The sequence below is a fragment of the Mercenaria mercenaria genome, chromosome 13 (assembly GCF_021730395.1).
Source record: "Mercenaria mercenaria strain notata chromosome 13, MADL_Memer_1, whole genome shotgun sequence".
Classification (NCBI taxonomy): Eukaryota; Metazoa; Mollusca; class Bivalvia; order Venerida; family Veneridae; genus Mercenaria; species Mercenaria mercenaria.
In genome coordinates, this window is record NC_069373.1 from 33031597 (window position 1) to 33045845 (window position 14249).

General features: G+C 33.9%; 1 protein-coding gene across 6 annotated transcripts in view; it reads left to right on the forward strand.

Annotated features, from left to right (window-relative positions):
• LOC123528941 (neuroglian-like) overlaps nt 1–14249 on the forward strand; it is a 113871-nt gene that overhangs the window by 40888 nt on the left and 58734 nt on the right. For 5 of the 6 annotated variants that reach the window (XM_053521478.1, XM_053521477.1, XM_053521479.1 and 2 more), the window contains one exon: nt 5326–5459. The exons of the other annotated variant lie outside the window; for it this stretch is intronic. The gene's annotated coding sequence lies outside the window, so the exon portion shown is untranslated. The remainder of the gene's footprint in view (nt 1–5325; nt 5460–14249) is intronic. 6 annotated transcript variants of the gene reach the window in all.

Below are 14249 nucleotides of genomic sequence, written 5' to 3' on the forward strand. Positions count from 1 at the left end.
TACTGGTCAGAGATCAATATATCACCACGTCTATTGGCAGAACTTGTCATAATGTATCAGAAAATAAGTCGAAGAGAGAAATAGGATGGATTCCTTATCCTATATTGTCTGTACTCTCAAGAGCTTGAGGGAAAAAAAACCATTGAAATTATGGTTACCTTATTTTCAAAAGTTTAAATACATCTATGATAATAGGTTAATGAATATTTATAGATAAATACAATTATTGAATAATTAAACCACTTCAAACATTTGTAGCAGGGGATATTGGTTGTTATATTTGAAATATTAGCCTGAGTTTTGTCTTTTCTACTGCTACATCTTCCAAGGAGAAATTTCATATAATTAAGGGCATATGTTTTGATTTTTGTAGTGCTTAAAAACTTGAGTGTTTATAATAGGTCTGTTTGATTGATTGTTATGCTAATATTACAGAACAGGTGATCCTGGTCTACTTGATTAGATAGTATGTTTTCATGGCAGAAACTAGCCTGGGAAGCCGTTGATAATATTTGTGCTTTGTCAGAAGAAATCATACCTAATACCTATGCATTAAAGATCACTTAATTTGCGCTAATTAGTGTTAATTGGCATTCATCGAGTTTCTGATATTATCAACGCCTGGGGAAATCTGAAGGAGTTTCCATGTAACTACTGATTATCGATTTTCTATAATTAGCCTAATTAACATGTGATCAGATCTGCGCTTGTTTGAAACGGAAACGAGGCAGTGATGTCAAAAATTCGGCAATTTCCGTAGATCACTAGGTCTGCATTAATATAACTTCTTGATAGCTATGGCGCAAATTTAAGTTTATACTGATATATTTAAAAGTTGTTGCAACTTGCTGGAAAAGCTGTGGGAGGTACAAACTGGTATTTGTCTATGGCCCGGAAATGTTCGGAAACTTTCGGAAGTACACGATTCAGATCTGTCTTTTCCGTGAGAATTCCGTTTCTATTTTTAGCCATGATATATTGCTTTCAGAAGTTATCGTTCTTTATCAAACACCCGCATATTTCGGGTGTAATATAGGTGGCGCTGCGGTCGGAAAACAGGTTTCCCCAGGCTGTCAATTTGCAGGTATTAAAAAAGTTAGAAATTGTCAGACTGGATTCCCAGGCTAGGCAGAAACAATGCGATTAATGAAGGAGTAATGTTTTGGCATAAATCTGCTACTGGTTAGTCATATGTTTTGAGGAAAAGTGGCATGTTTCGTGAAAAGAAATATTGTCTAATTCTGCTGGTAAACAAGATACTGCTATAAATGTTTTCATGCCCTCATTCTGTTGTCAAACATATGGAAACCAATAATGACCATGCTAATTGGACTAAAATTGCCCTCATCTATCCTGATAATAGATCCTTGAAATAATGTACTACTTCTGGTTTAGTCTGTTTTTATAGGTCCATTCCATTTTTATAGGCAAATAACATGAAAATTGGGGTAGTTCATGCGAACAGCTAGCTATGTTGTATTCCAGTCTCTAACAGGTAGTTTAAAACTGCATTGTCATCATGAGAATAGTTTGATGCCAAAGCAATGTAATCTGTATGTGACAGTGCAGAAAATTTGAAATATATATGGATGTACATCGATTTTAAGGTAGATTTTATTTGTATGTGCATTTATATTCTTACACAATAAAGTGAATGAATAAACTGTTACATAAAAAGCCGCCTTTTTGTCAGTGTGACATTTCTTTGAGTTTTTCAGAAAACAGTTTCTTTATTCTTTGATTCTAACCTTATTATTAGGTACAATTTATCTTTAAAATTATAAATGCAAAATAGCATTAAGGTAACTTGACAGGGAAAACCAAGATGGCATCACGAAATTAGGGTTGGTCACATTATTTACTCTTATAGACTATATGCTGCTACAGAGGTCTGAAGATGCATTTTAATCATTTAACACACACATAAACACTTGTAAAAATGCATTTAATTTATAAAAATATAAAATCAAATGTTCTGAAACTCACCATGAAATCTAGTCAATTTTTGTGCGTATTTTGCGGAAAAGTTATGTATCCAAACTGAAAATAATTTATATCCTCATATGTTTGGATGTGTCCTTCAGGTGCTCCACCTATGAACAAAATAACTTATCCACCGAGTTTTATGCTATCTGCTCTGGAATTTCATCAGTAAATTATAAATTTCTATATTTTACACCCTAAAATGTTGAAACCTGCTGGCAGTATGAGGGTCGTTAAAAAAATTCAAAGTACATGTAAGTTTACTTTGTCCTTCTTTCTGAGACTTTACATCCTCACATATTAAGAGTTTTGAGTGATATGTTCATTTCTTAGTAATTCTACATTGTTTGTATTTAAATTTTATAAAACATTTACAATCTTTTCAATCTGTGTCCTAGTTCAAATGTGTTTGCTACTGTTTGAATAACCCTCAATGTCAAAACTTTACTGACTTGCATGGAAATCTCATGGAAAGCATGGATCTTAGGCCATACTAAATTAATATATGTTTAATGTAATTGATAAAGTACATATTCTTGATTTTCTGTTGCTTCCCAAAAAATATAGAGACAGTTTAGATAAGGATTTCTTCATTTGAACATGAAGAGTCATAAAAAATAATGTAATATACCCAAAATCAGCTATGTTTTGGTTTATTTTCCATTCATAGGACTGGGTGAGTTTTACAATAAACATATTTTTGAAATTGCATAGCCCCTTGTTACTGAATTTATTTGCAACAAAATATTGAAATTTATAATTTACTGATGAAATTCCAGAGCAAATAGCATAAAACTCAGAGGATAAATTCTTTTGTTCATAGGTGGAGCATCTGAAGGACATATTCAAACATATGATGATATAAATTATTTTCAGTTTGGATACATAACTTTTCCGCAAAATGCGCACAAAAATTGACTACTTTTCATGGTGAGTTTCAGAAAATTTTATTTTATAATTTTAAAAATTAAATGCATTTTTACAATTGTTTATGTGTGTGTTAAATGATTAAAATGCATCTTTAGACCTCTGTAGCAGGATATTGTCTATAGAGGTAAATAATGTGACCAACCCTAATTTCGTGATGCCATCTTGGTTGTTCATGTCAAGTTACCTTAAAGTTAAAATTGCATGTCATTGCAAATACAGATAACATGTTTGCCTGATGTGTCTTTGTACTTGGTTCTGTTACAGAAACTAGATAATCAATTTACTGAAGGTTTAAAGTACATAACAAAATTGATTTCTTCCTTCTGGGATTCCTCAGTTCCACTTGCAATATGTGGGTGCAGTCTTTTTCTGAAAATAAAGAGTAAGGATACCGTCAGTTATAATATTATAATAGTGATATTTGTTCCATACCAAACAGGTCAAGGTCATATAGCATTTAAAGATCATTATAATTATTTAGACAGTTTAAATAAAAATTGTCTGTTGGTTTTGAAAAATCATTTAATTAAAGAACCAATTGTTTATTGGTAGACATAATCCTTGATTTCAGCCTAAGTAGGAAATACCCATTTGTAGCCATCAACTTACGGGAATTGTGAAAAATTCTTGGCGTCTTTCAGTTTGATACAATGTATTCAGTGTATATCCTGATGTACACAGTTACATAGTTAATCAAGTTTGAGTTTCAGTCAGTTAGTTATAATTATTCAGTGAATTTGGAAGTTCTAGGATGTATATTTGGGTGGACGGATAGCTCAGTGGTTTGCACACTGGCCTTCCAATCCTGAGGTCGGGGTTCGATCCCTGGCAGCTACTCGGGAATTTTCAGAAACGCTTTTCAGTGTTTCCCACCCAACTAGAGGTGTACTGGTCAGGAACCCAGGCAATCCTTGCGTGTATCAGTGCTATACACTGGGCACGTTAAAGAACCAGGCTGTCTATTCGAAACGAGCTAGGCTAAGTTAGCCGGATAAGCCTGTATCTGATTTCTGATCTCTCTGTCGTGGGGGCTTTGTCTCACTCTGTCCCTCTGGTCAGATCACTCTGTGTCTGTACTAGTAGAGGATGAATTATGCGCCCTGTGTGGCTGCATTTGAACTATGTAAAGCGCCTTGGGCGCTATATAAATCTGGTAAAATTTAATGTACAACGCCAGTGAATATACTATGTGTAAAATTAGGCGTTTAATCAAATAAAGCAGTTTCAGTTTTCAGTTTATATTTGTGTAAAGCCATTTGCAGAGTACTCAGATAATGATATTGCAGAGTACAAAGTCTATATCAGTCTTCAAGTGATGGAATGCAAATGTTGGTAATATACTGGTAGTAAATGTTGTTTTTACTGAAGCATTAAAGTGCCAACTTCTTTTTAATGCTTAAAAACAATCGTTACAAGAAAGTCAACAGGAATTGGCACGCAGTGGTTCTGAAAACATTAGGAAAATTTCAGTGTCATAACTGGCTCTGACAGGCAACAAGTTTGATAAGAAGCAACTTCTTATCATATTTATATAATGTTTATTCCTATTTCATCTGCAATATCTTTGTCCTTGGTGAGAAAATGATAAATGCAAGAAGTCACATCTGAAACCAAGTTGGAAAATGCCAAAATTGATCACACAAATTATTTTTTGGGGGAAATTTTATCTAATATCTCCCTGGGAATTAAGTATTGCTTTATTGTTTTGTTATTGCGCATAAATTGTCTAGTGGAATAAGTGCACAGGATGCTTTTAAATTGAAATCAATAATTGAGCCGTGCCATGAGAAAACCAACATAGTGGGTGTGCGACCAGCATGGATCCAGACCAGCCTGCGCATCGGCGCAGTCTGGTCAGGCTCCATGCTGTTCGCTTTTAAAGCCTACTGGAATTGGAGAAACTGTTAGCGAACAGCATGGATCCTGACCAGACTGCGCGGTTGCGCAGGCTGGTCTGGATCCGTGCTGGTCGCAAAGCCACTATGTTGGTTTTCCCATGGCACGGCTCATATTATGAATAATGGAAATGGTAAAACATTGTTCATATTGTGCTTATTACATGCTTAAGCTGAGGACAGAGAAAGCAAGTTGGCACTATTCTCAAATCGCAACTTTCCACAGTACATCATCTAGCTGGCCATCATATAAAAACCAAGAGGCAGTATTTGCTTCAGAAGCATGTTCTTTGATGGCATGCATTTTTTTTTCTGGAAAATTTTGACATACAATTGGCAGTAATAAAAGTTGGGAGGCATGTCCATGAAGCTGGCATTAATAACTCCAGGAAATGTATTTTTGGAGATGGACATAACTTTTGCATACTTTTGGGATCCTATATCTACATTTTCTGCCATTAAATGGTCTATTGTTTCAAGATCAATGTTTTTCTTACCATTTCTAATTTGTTTTCAGAGTGTGTCTGTGCCAGTTGACTGGTTCTCTGATGGGATTTACAGTCATGTAGATGACAGCCACTTTACAGACTAAATAACTAGTTCCAGTCTACAACTTCTGAACTCAATTGCACCAAGTGCTGTTTAAATATAGTAAGTGTCATGTATAAATTTAGGAGGCAGCAATTAGTGTACATCTTTGGAGGCAAGATTGAAGCCAAAGGTTCTGTTGGTTTTTTTATGAAAATCTCTGGGTCTAATAATATTTTTATTGGAAATTACTTAGATTAAGTTTCTGGATTGTGATTTCCTGAATCATTCTCAAGAAATAAAACATGAAAATAGATCAGTTTGATGGTATCATTATAATGATAAAGTGTGGAACATAATAATGTTTTGCCACTATATCTAGACTTCAGTAATATTATGACACTGATTATAGTCAGGGTTAAGGTAGTTCTGCACGTTTGGATCGAATTTTTTTCTACAATGTAGAATTTGATTAAACTCTGATTTTTCAAAACTTCAGAATATACATAAAAAATTCAGCAAATAAAAAGGATCGGGTCGTGTGCTTGATTATTTGCTAGACTGATTTGAAAAATTTGGACCTTACGCAATAGTTCATAATGGAAGTCTATGGGAAAATCATAAATTTCATAACATTTTCGCGAATAGAATTTTTTCTACAATATAGATTTTGATGAAACTTCCCACAGTTGTAAATAAACACATGGCCTATAATTTTGTGAAATAAAATGTATAGGTGCATGTGCTTATTTTTGAGATATTTGACCATGATTTAAGTGAAGCGGACATTTCTCGCTAATTTTAAGACATTATTTTGAATTTTTTAATGTGTCATATGTTTTAATATCATATTTTGGCTTTAGAAATTTAGTAACAGTGTCATTGTAATAAATTTACTCACAGGTTTCGATTAAATCATAAAATTATTTTCATTTCCATATGCCTAATCCAGGCTTTATTCTACATTTTCGGATAAATGACATTACGCCATCACTTGGGTTTATCAAACGTGCAGAACTACCTTAAGTAAGATATTGAATGAAAATGAAATTTTAAAAGGTGATATATAAAGCATCTGTTCAGACTGTATATTTAGCAATTTCAAATCCCAATGAGTAGGAACAGAAGCAATCAAAGCACGCACACAAAGAAATTATACCAACATAAATGAAGATTAGGAGGGGATATGTTGGCACATGCATCCATCCATTTGTGCACCTGTGGATTGATGGATTGAGTTCATTTTTGGTAGACAGTACATGATAATAAAGTACATGTCAAGTTCGATTTTGGTTACAATCTGACAAATTTTTGTGGTTTTATATACCCTTTTTGACATAAAATTTGTTTTTTCCTTTAACAACCTTTGAATAGATGAATGGTAAATGCAATCTAACAATTTTTGGCAGAATTATGGCCCTTTCCTGATTTAAAATTTTGCAAAATGTTGATGTCTGTTTGATAACTTTTGAAAGGATGACTTGATTTAATTCATTTTTCATTCTCATGTATATCATTATGAAATACAGAGTTATGGCCCCTTTTCAACTTAGAATTTGGTTGTCCATCAAAAAACTCATAATGACTGAATGGATTGAATTTATTATACCCCATAAAAAAACTTCTACACATATCATGTTATTCTAAAGGTTAGGTTTTTACATTTATTTTTTTTGTCTGCTGAAGGGCCGACAGTTCTAGTTTATTTTGTTTCTGCTGTTTTGTCATCTTTGTAGTACTTTATGATATCTGCCAATTCTGCGACAGATATTTGTAATCTTATCCTAATTGACCCTATTACAGTCTTTAGCAGCCCATTTGGAGCAATTATTTGATGCAAGCTGTGCATAAAAGAGGCTAGCAGGTTTCTAACAATTATTATGATTACCCAATAAAGCCGCATGACGAAATCCTATAAATGCCATTGTTACCAAATATGGAAACTTATGCGGCATATTTGCTTGAAACATGGGAAATTAAAACTGCAGGACGGGACGTTAGAGTGACAGTGTTTGGCGACCAGATGTGGAATAGTTGTGCGTAATCTGCCATATCAAATTGTTGCTCCCTCATGACTTAAATGGCATGAAGAAAATTTAGTTTCGCACATTTATGAAAAGAATTAAATGGACTGTAATATTTATTTTTAGCAATGTTCCTTGCTTATATGAAAGTACAGATTGTAGGGTGTAGAGGATGTAGAGCAGCAGTGAGCTATGCCTTCATTAATTCTATAAAAAAAGCCCATTCTGTTGTGTTGTATATGATGCGCTTTAAGCTGCAACAGCCAAAAAGTTTGCAAACCTTTTGGAAGAACTAACTGAATCAAAATGTGTATTTCATTTGACCAGGAACATCAAAGTAAGGTTAGGAGGATCTGGTTCCTGCTGGCCAAACACTGAAATAAGAGAATATGTGCTGTGTGCTATAATATAGCTATAACAGACAAGTGGTTTCTAACTACTGTTCGCTAATGAGCTGGAAATTCTCTCCATGATAATCAGGTTTCAGGAATATAAAATTGAGGCTTTTTTTTGCAGTAATGTTCCAGTAAGTGCAGTTTTATTACCACCATGTAGGAAAAAAGGATCTTATCCTAATCTTATTTTAGACAGAGTAGTTTTTACTTGTGTTTTTGTATTTATTAATGCACTGTCACCAGACATGGTTATAAGTATGGTAGCTCAGAGGTGACATACCTAGATCTTTTTATACTATTGTGTGTGCATGTATTAGTTACTATGTTTGCACAAAAAAGCTAATATGTGTGCACATAATAAGTAATACGTGTGCACATGATAAGTAATATGTGCGCTTGTGATAGTAAGCCAGTTGTCGACACTTTCCAACATGGAAAATCGGAGTGGTGAAACAGGTCTGCTGGAACTCTTTGATAACTATGGTGTCGCTGATAATCATTGTGGCGGTCAGAGTGGTATTAAAGTACTTGGAAATATTTAGATATTATGCATGCATATTATGTGTACACATAGATTAATAATATATGTGTGCATGCAGCAGTATGAAAACAGCTATGTCACCCCTGTGCCACAGGACAAAAGAGATTTTAAGAAAATTTATATGAACTTAAAAACTGGTCTTGACATAATATTATATCAAAATTCATGATGAAATGTTCATAGAAAAGGGCTTGTAGGTTTTCTTTAAATTCAGTACTCAAAGTTCCATGTGAATCATTTAAAAAAAAAGAGCATGCAAGTGAATATGTTGTCAGAGAAGAAGGGTAGAAAAAAGTGCCCTAAAGCCTATTGCTTGAAAGCATTGGTGTTTTTTTTTTTTTTTTTTTTTTTTTTTGCTTTTTTGTTGTTTTTTTTTGTTGCTGTTTTTTGCTCAGAGAGTATCTACGATGGTTTAGAGGATATATCTGCCATAGTTGTTTACTGTGCATCTTTTTTGTAGTGTAAAAGTGGTGAATAGGCATTTTGTCAAATAGCACACAATAAAATAACAAATAGTCCCCAAGTGGAACAAAGAAGTTATTAGATGATACATTACTAATTTATTCCCCGGTGATTATTGTTGGTCATTATTACATGATAACCTTACAGGCACCCTTTGTCTTCTGCTCCTCAATTACAAGAACCTTTTAAAGCCATGTTTTGTTATGTTATTGACCTTTGAAACAAAAGAGATTGCTGAAGAACATTATCAAGAACAGTTCATCACAATGAGGGCTTATGCAAGGCCATCAGCATTCATTCTGCAGGAAATTAAAGTTTGTTAAAAAAAAGCTACGTAGTTGGCTTGCTACCAAGAAAACTATCATTTATGTATGTAGTCAGAGAAGTTGTACCATCTCTACTGCAGGTTAATCAACAACTTGCAGAAGAACATGTCACCAAAGTTGATACTTTTTCAAGAGTAGGCCAGACTCTATGATTTATGCCTGTTAAATGGTACATTATTGTGTCACTTAATGCCACATTTTTTAAAAAGTTTAGCTGTAGTTTACTTAATAAATGGTGAATGTCTGGGTTTAGGCAGTAACAATCTTGGTAGAATTATTGCCAGTGGCCATGGTTAGTATATGGCCTATAAATTGGTCAAAGGTCAAGGTCACAATGACCTAGAAAAATAACTTCATAAAAACTTGGTCCAGTGGCTGTCAAATTCCATAGGGTAAATCATTCTGGTCAACAGGAGAAAATTGATGATTAACTAAAGGTCAGTAAGGTAGTGAGATCAAGATGAAAAGAACATTTAGGTCTGTGGCTGTCAACCTTTATAGGGGTATTGCCTGTGGTCAGTAGGTGAACATCGGTTGGCCAAATGTCAAGGTTACAGTTACCCAGAGACTGAAAACAGGCTCCAACGAAGAAATGGAGAAAGCTTGGTCCAGTGGCTGTCAAATTCCATAGGGTTAATTATTCTGGTCAATAGATTGTTGGTGAAGTCCAGAGTGACTTTAATATCTGGAGAAAGCTTCCTAGGCATGTTGACCTCAAACTTCATAGAGTGATTTCCTGCTGTTGGTAGGTTTTTGGGAGGCAAAGGTCAAGGTTAATATAAAAGACATAATACTCAAAAGCCAGTTACCAACTAGAGGCCCTCATGGGGTATAATTTTGTGCGTGTTTGAAGTCATTGAAAGATTTAGTTGAAAAATGATACAGCACTTACTTACCTTTCTGGTTTACTTCACGGCCTGCAATTTTCTTCTTGTTGAGGAAGTGATTTTCTGCTATGTAAGGAAAAAGGCTGAAATAACGAGCATTGATCAAATGACAAGTTTTGTTGACAGATTATCTGTTATATCTGACAAGAGTACCTGATTCTAGCCAAATGATTTATTGATTAGTTACAGTTTGTGTGATAGTCGCTGCCTGAGTTACCCATAAAGCATCAAAGCAGACTGTGGTTAAAGCCTCTCTCTAGCAGTTTTAGTTGGATCAGTGGGCCTGAACCTGCAACCACTTACTTTGTAGTCAGCATTTTACCACAGGACCATAGCTTTTTCTATAAAGTAGGTTTTGTTTTAAAACTTTTAAGTGGTGCATTTGCACGGGATTGACATGATAAAGGCTGCTTTTCATTTTTTATTGTATGTTAGGAGTTTGAATCCGTATTACATATTTATTTTATCTTCTAAAGTTTTAGATACAACAAGCGACTGTTACAGATTTGGACAATTTTTCACCGTTTCCCCCACAGGCAGTGACTAAGTTTGTGATCTCACTTAAGTATTGAATTTCCAGGAAAAATCAAGGCGTCTGGATACAAGTCACAATGATAATGTCAAATTTGCAATTCAAATTTCATCTTTTTAGCCAGGGAATGAAAATTACTTCAAAACAACAGTATTGTTGAAATCCTTTCAAGGCAAATTGTCAATATATCATTAGAAATATAAGATAAAATGATTGACAGCTGCCCTAAAGATGAAATATTGCTCTGTTTGTACTGCTTGTGAACTCAAGTACTTATATTAATTTTTCCTTTTTTGAATCCATGTTGATCTATAGCTGTCGAGATCTCTGGAAAACTAACAGGGATGATACCCTAGACTTATATAGAAATTAACAGAAATATGTTGTGTTATTAAAGGTAAATACAAATACATGTAGAATTAGGAGATCTTAAGTTTGAATCTTTTTCATACTGTTTGTGATTACTGTGTGAACTTATTACACAGAAGGTTATTTTGTTCTCCACCTTCGAAGATACTGGTAGGCAGTATGTTCAACATGTTAATACTGTTAAGACATTCAAAAAAACTGGATAGGTGATCATACTATTGTACTGAACTGAAAAGCTTTAAGAAATTGCATTCAGCCTCCGAAAGCTCTAACTCAGACTAATACACTGCTGTCAGTGACAATATACAGATTCTAATATTTGTGTCATTTGATTATCTTCCCCTGACTCCAAATGTTCTCAAAAGTTTTCTTAATGCTATTAACTAAAAATAGACATTTACTCTTGGGCACATTTAAACAACTTGACTTCATTGTCAGGAGCAAGAAAATCTATTGATATTTAATTTGAGGAGCTTTCCATTATGAACTTTCCGAGATGTTTTTTATTCACCAGGGATATGGACACATGTCATAGACTCCAGTCTATTTCCTCATTAGTGATATCTGTAAAAATAACAAAGAAGAGACAGAAAATCCAATTTATATAGACTTAGAAATACTATATGATGTTGATGATAAAAATTGCTAAATACCTGATAAATGTACTAGTATACATAAATGAATCATCTCTTTTAGCTTGACCTATATAGAAAAACTGCACTCACCCATGTTAGCATTTTGGTTAAGCTAGCTGGTATCTCACTAATCATTTGTGGGAATGGATTGAAACTGCACACATTTGTTTGTGATGATCTGATATGCAGTGTACAGGATTCATAACTCTTTTTCAGGTTTCATAGTTATGCCCCTTTTTTGACTTATGTAGCAGTTACATGTATTTAGTTGAGAGTTGCCATCTTCCAACAACTCTTGTTCTTGTTACTGTATATTTATTAAGTGTGACTTAGTCTCAACTCCAGTTAACTCAGTTACTTCCTTGAAAAAAGTCTGTAAATTGTCTAAAGAAGCCATTATTGTTTATTTACATTGGTAAAGTTGAGCTCTGTTTAATACAAGGTAATTAGATAAAACTGATTCTGTTCTTGTAAAAAAAAAAAGTTTCTCACAGGTAATTTAAATTTTGCATTATTGTAACACAGTTTTTAGTTTTATTTCAGAGATGAAAAAACACAACACATTCTGTTAAACAGAACTGTCATCAGTTAAGATCTTAGCAGCAGTACAATAGTTCTAATAGAATAAAAGAAGTTTGCTACCAATTAGTGGGCATGGGAGAGCAGAAAATTTCAAATTGTTTCAGTATTTTAAATAAACAATTGTCATATTGTAATAGGAAATACTGTTAGCTTGTACAGTCCATTACACATAAAATATTGAAAGGCACTGGCTGTAATGTTCAAAAGTTTAAATATGGAAAACTTCTTGAGAGGGTAACCAGGTTAGAAAAAAATCAAATTTTATGAAATATTACTTTGAGAATACCAACATAGTGAGTTTGCGACCAGTATGGATCCAGACCAGCCTACGCATCCATGCAGTCTGGTCAGGATCCATGCTGTTCTCTTTCAAAGCCTATTGTAAATAGAGAAACCATTAGCAAACAGCATGGATCTAGATCAGAATGCAGATGCGCAGGCTGGTCTGGATCCATGCTGATCGCAAATGCACTATACTGGTTTTCTCATGGCGTGGCTGAATTTTCAATATCAAGCTCTAACATATGCAATACTTAGTCTTAGACATGTAGTTCTTTTAACTCAAAATCATATGGGACAGTTTAATACAACAAGTGAATCCACATCAGGTTTTTGTTTTGTTTTATTATTGAAAACTGTGAACATATAATCAATATACATATTACAAGTTTGTTATACATTTATCTTTGATGTATCATTTGGGTCGAAGGTACACTTTGCATTTGGTTATATAAAAAATATATACTTTCAAGTAGTGGAGTTAAAATACGTTACATATATTTTGCATAATGTAAGCTTGCAAATCAGACTTTTGACACAAGTCATTTCTGTCATTCTGCTAGTACTAGCAGTAAACGGAAAAATATTGAATATTCTAATTTGTTTTAGTAGCGGAAAAGTCAGCAATAGTATGTGGGTATTGACCTGTAATAACTGGCTTCATAGCCATGTCATTGATTTCAAATATAAAAACATCATCAATTCATGACAGTCCTTGAAGTCACAAGTTTTTATTTCTCTATTGATCTGTTTCTTTATAATTATAATTGTGTTAGTCATGAGTAACTGCTCTCACCTTATAGTCATTACAATAGTGAATAATTGATCATGACCTTTTAATCGAGGGCTTTTCTGATGGTCACACTGATGGACATGAAATCTGAGTCGCAGCATCCTGAAGATGAACTAATGATGGCCCTGGAACGTCCCCTTGATCGTTGAAATATTGAGACATGATTGGTCGAAAAATACGAGTTGTCATATCTAATATTGACTACATCAGATTATTATGCTAATGTGGACAGTTAAACCAGTCCGGTCCATGAAACAAAGACATTCCCAGTATAGGAGTTTTTTTGATTACTTTATGATACAACTTGATTTATAATTCATACAATAATTACATTAACTTATTGACAGAAGTAATATTTCTTCAACGTGAGATACCATATGGTGAAAGAAATCACATTTGTGAAAAATACCCCAGGAATTGCCAAAGGTCAATATGAAATGTACACATATTTATTGAGATATTTCTCCACAAATTTAGTGTGCCTGGAAAGATGCAAAATTCACTGCAGTGCTTCATAAACTCCCTCTGCCAATTCAAAAAAGGAAAGGAAGCAGAAGTTGCTAACATTTCTAATTTTAGTTTTATTACAATACAAGACCAACTGACAGTAGCTTGTGCTGCTATTGTTGGATGTGTCCCTTTATTGCTTGACCAATCAATACAAATGTTTAAATGTCAGTTATTCACGTGTCACCTATCTGTATTCCACAATGCATAGGTTCCGTCATAAACGTCAGAAGTTCCGCCTCAATGTGGTCATTAAAGCACCTCAACATGTGACCACCAGTCATGTGATCCATTTTCTAATTATAGAGTTGCCAATTAGGAATAGTTAATACAGCAATTACCATTAAGAAGGTGTCAGGTTTCTTAAATTGGCCTAAGCAGGATACTGGTTAAGGGTGATTTTAATAGGAATTCCATCTATTCATTCAGTTCCTTAATTCCTTTTATCACTTTTCTAGTCATGATAAATTTCTTCTTAGCCTACTGGTGTTTCAGTTTTTAATACCTTTTATTCCAAGCTTAATGTTCAAGTGCAAATCAGTTTCATTAAAGCAGAAATGATGAATATTGGGACATGACTG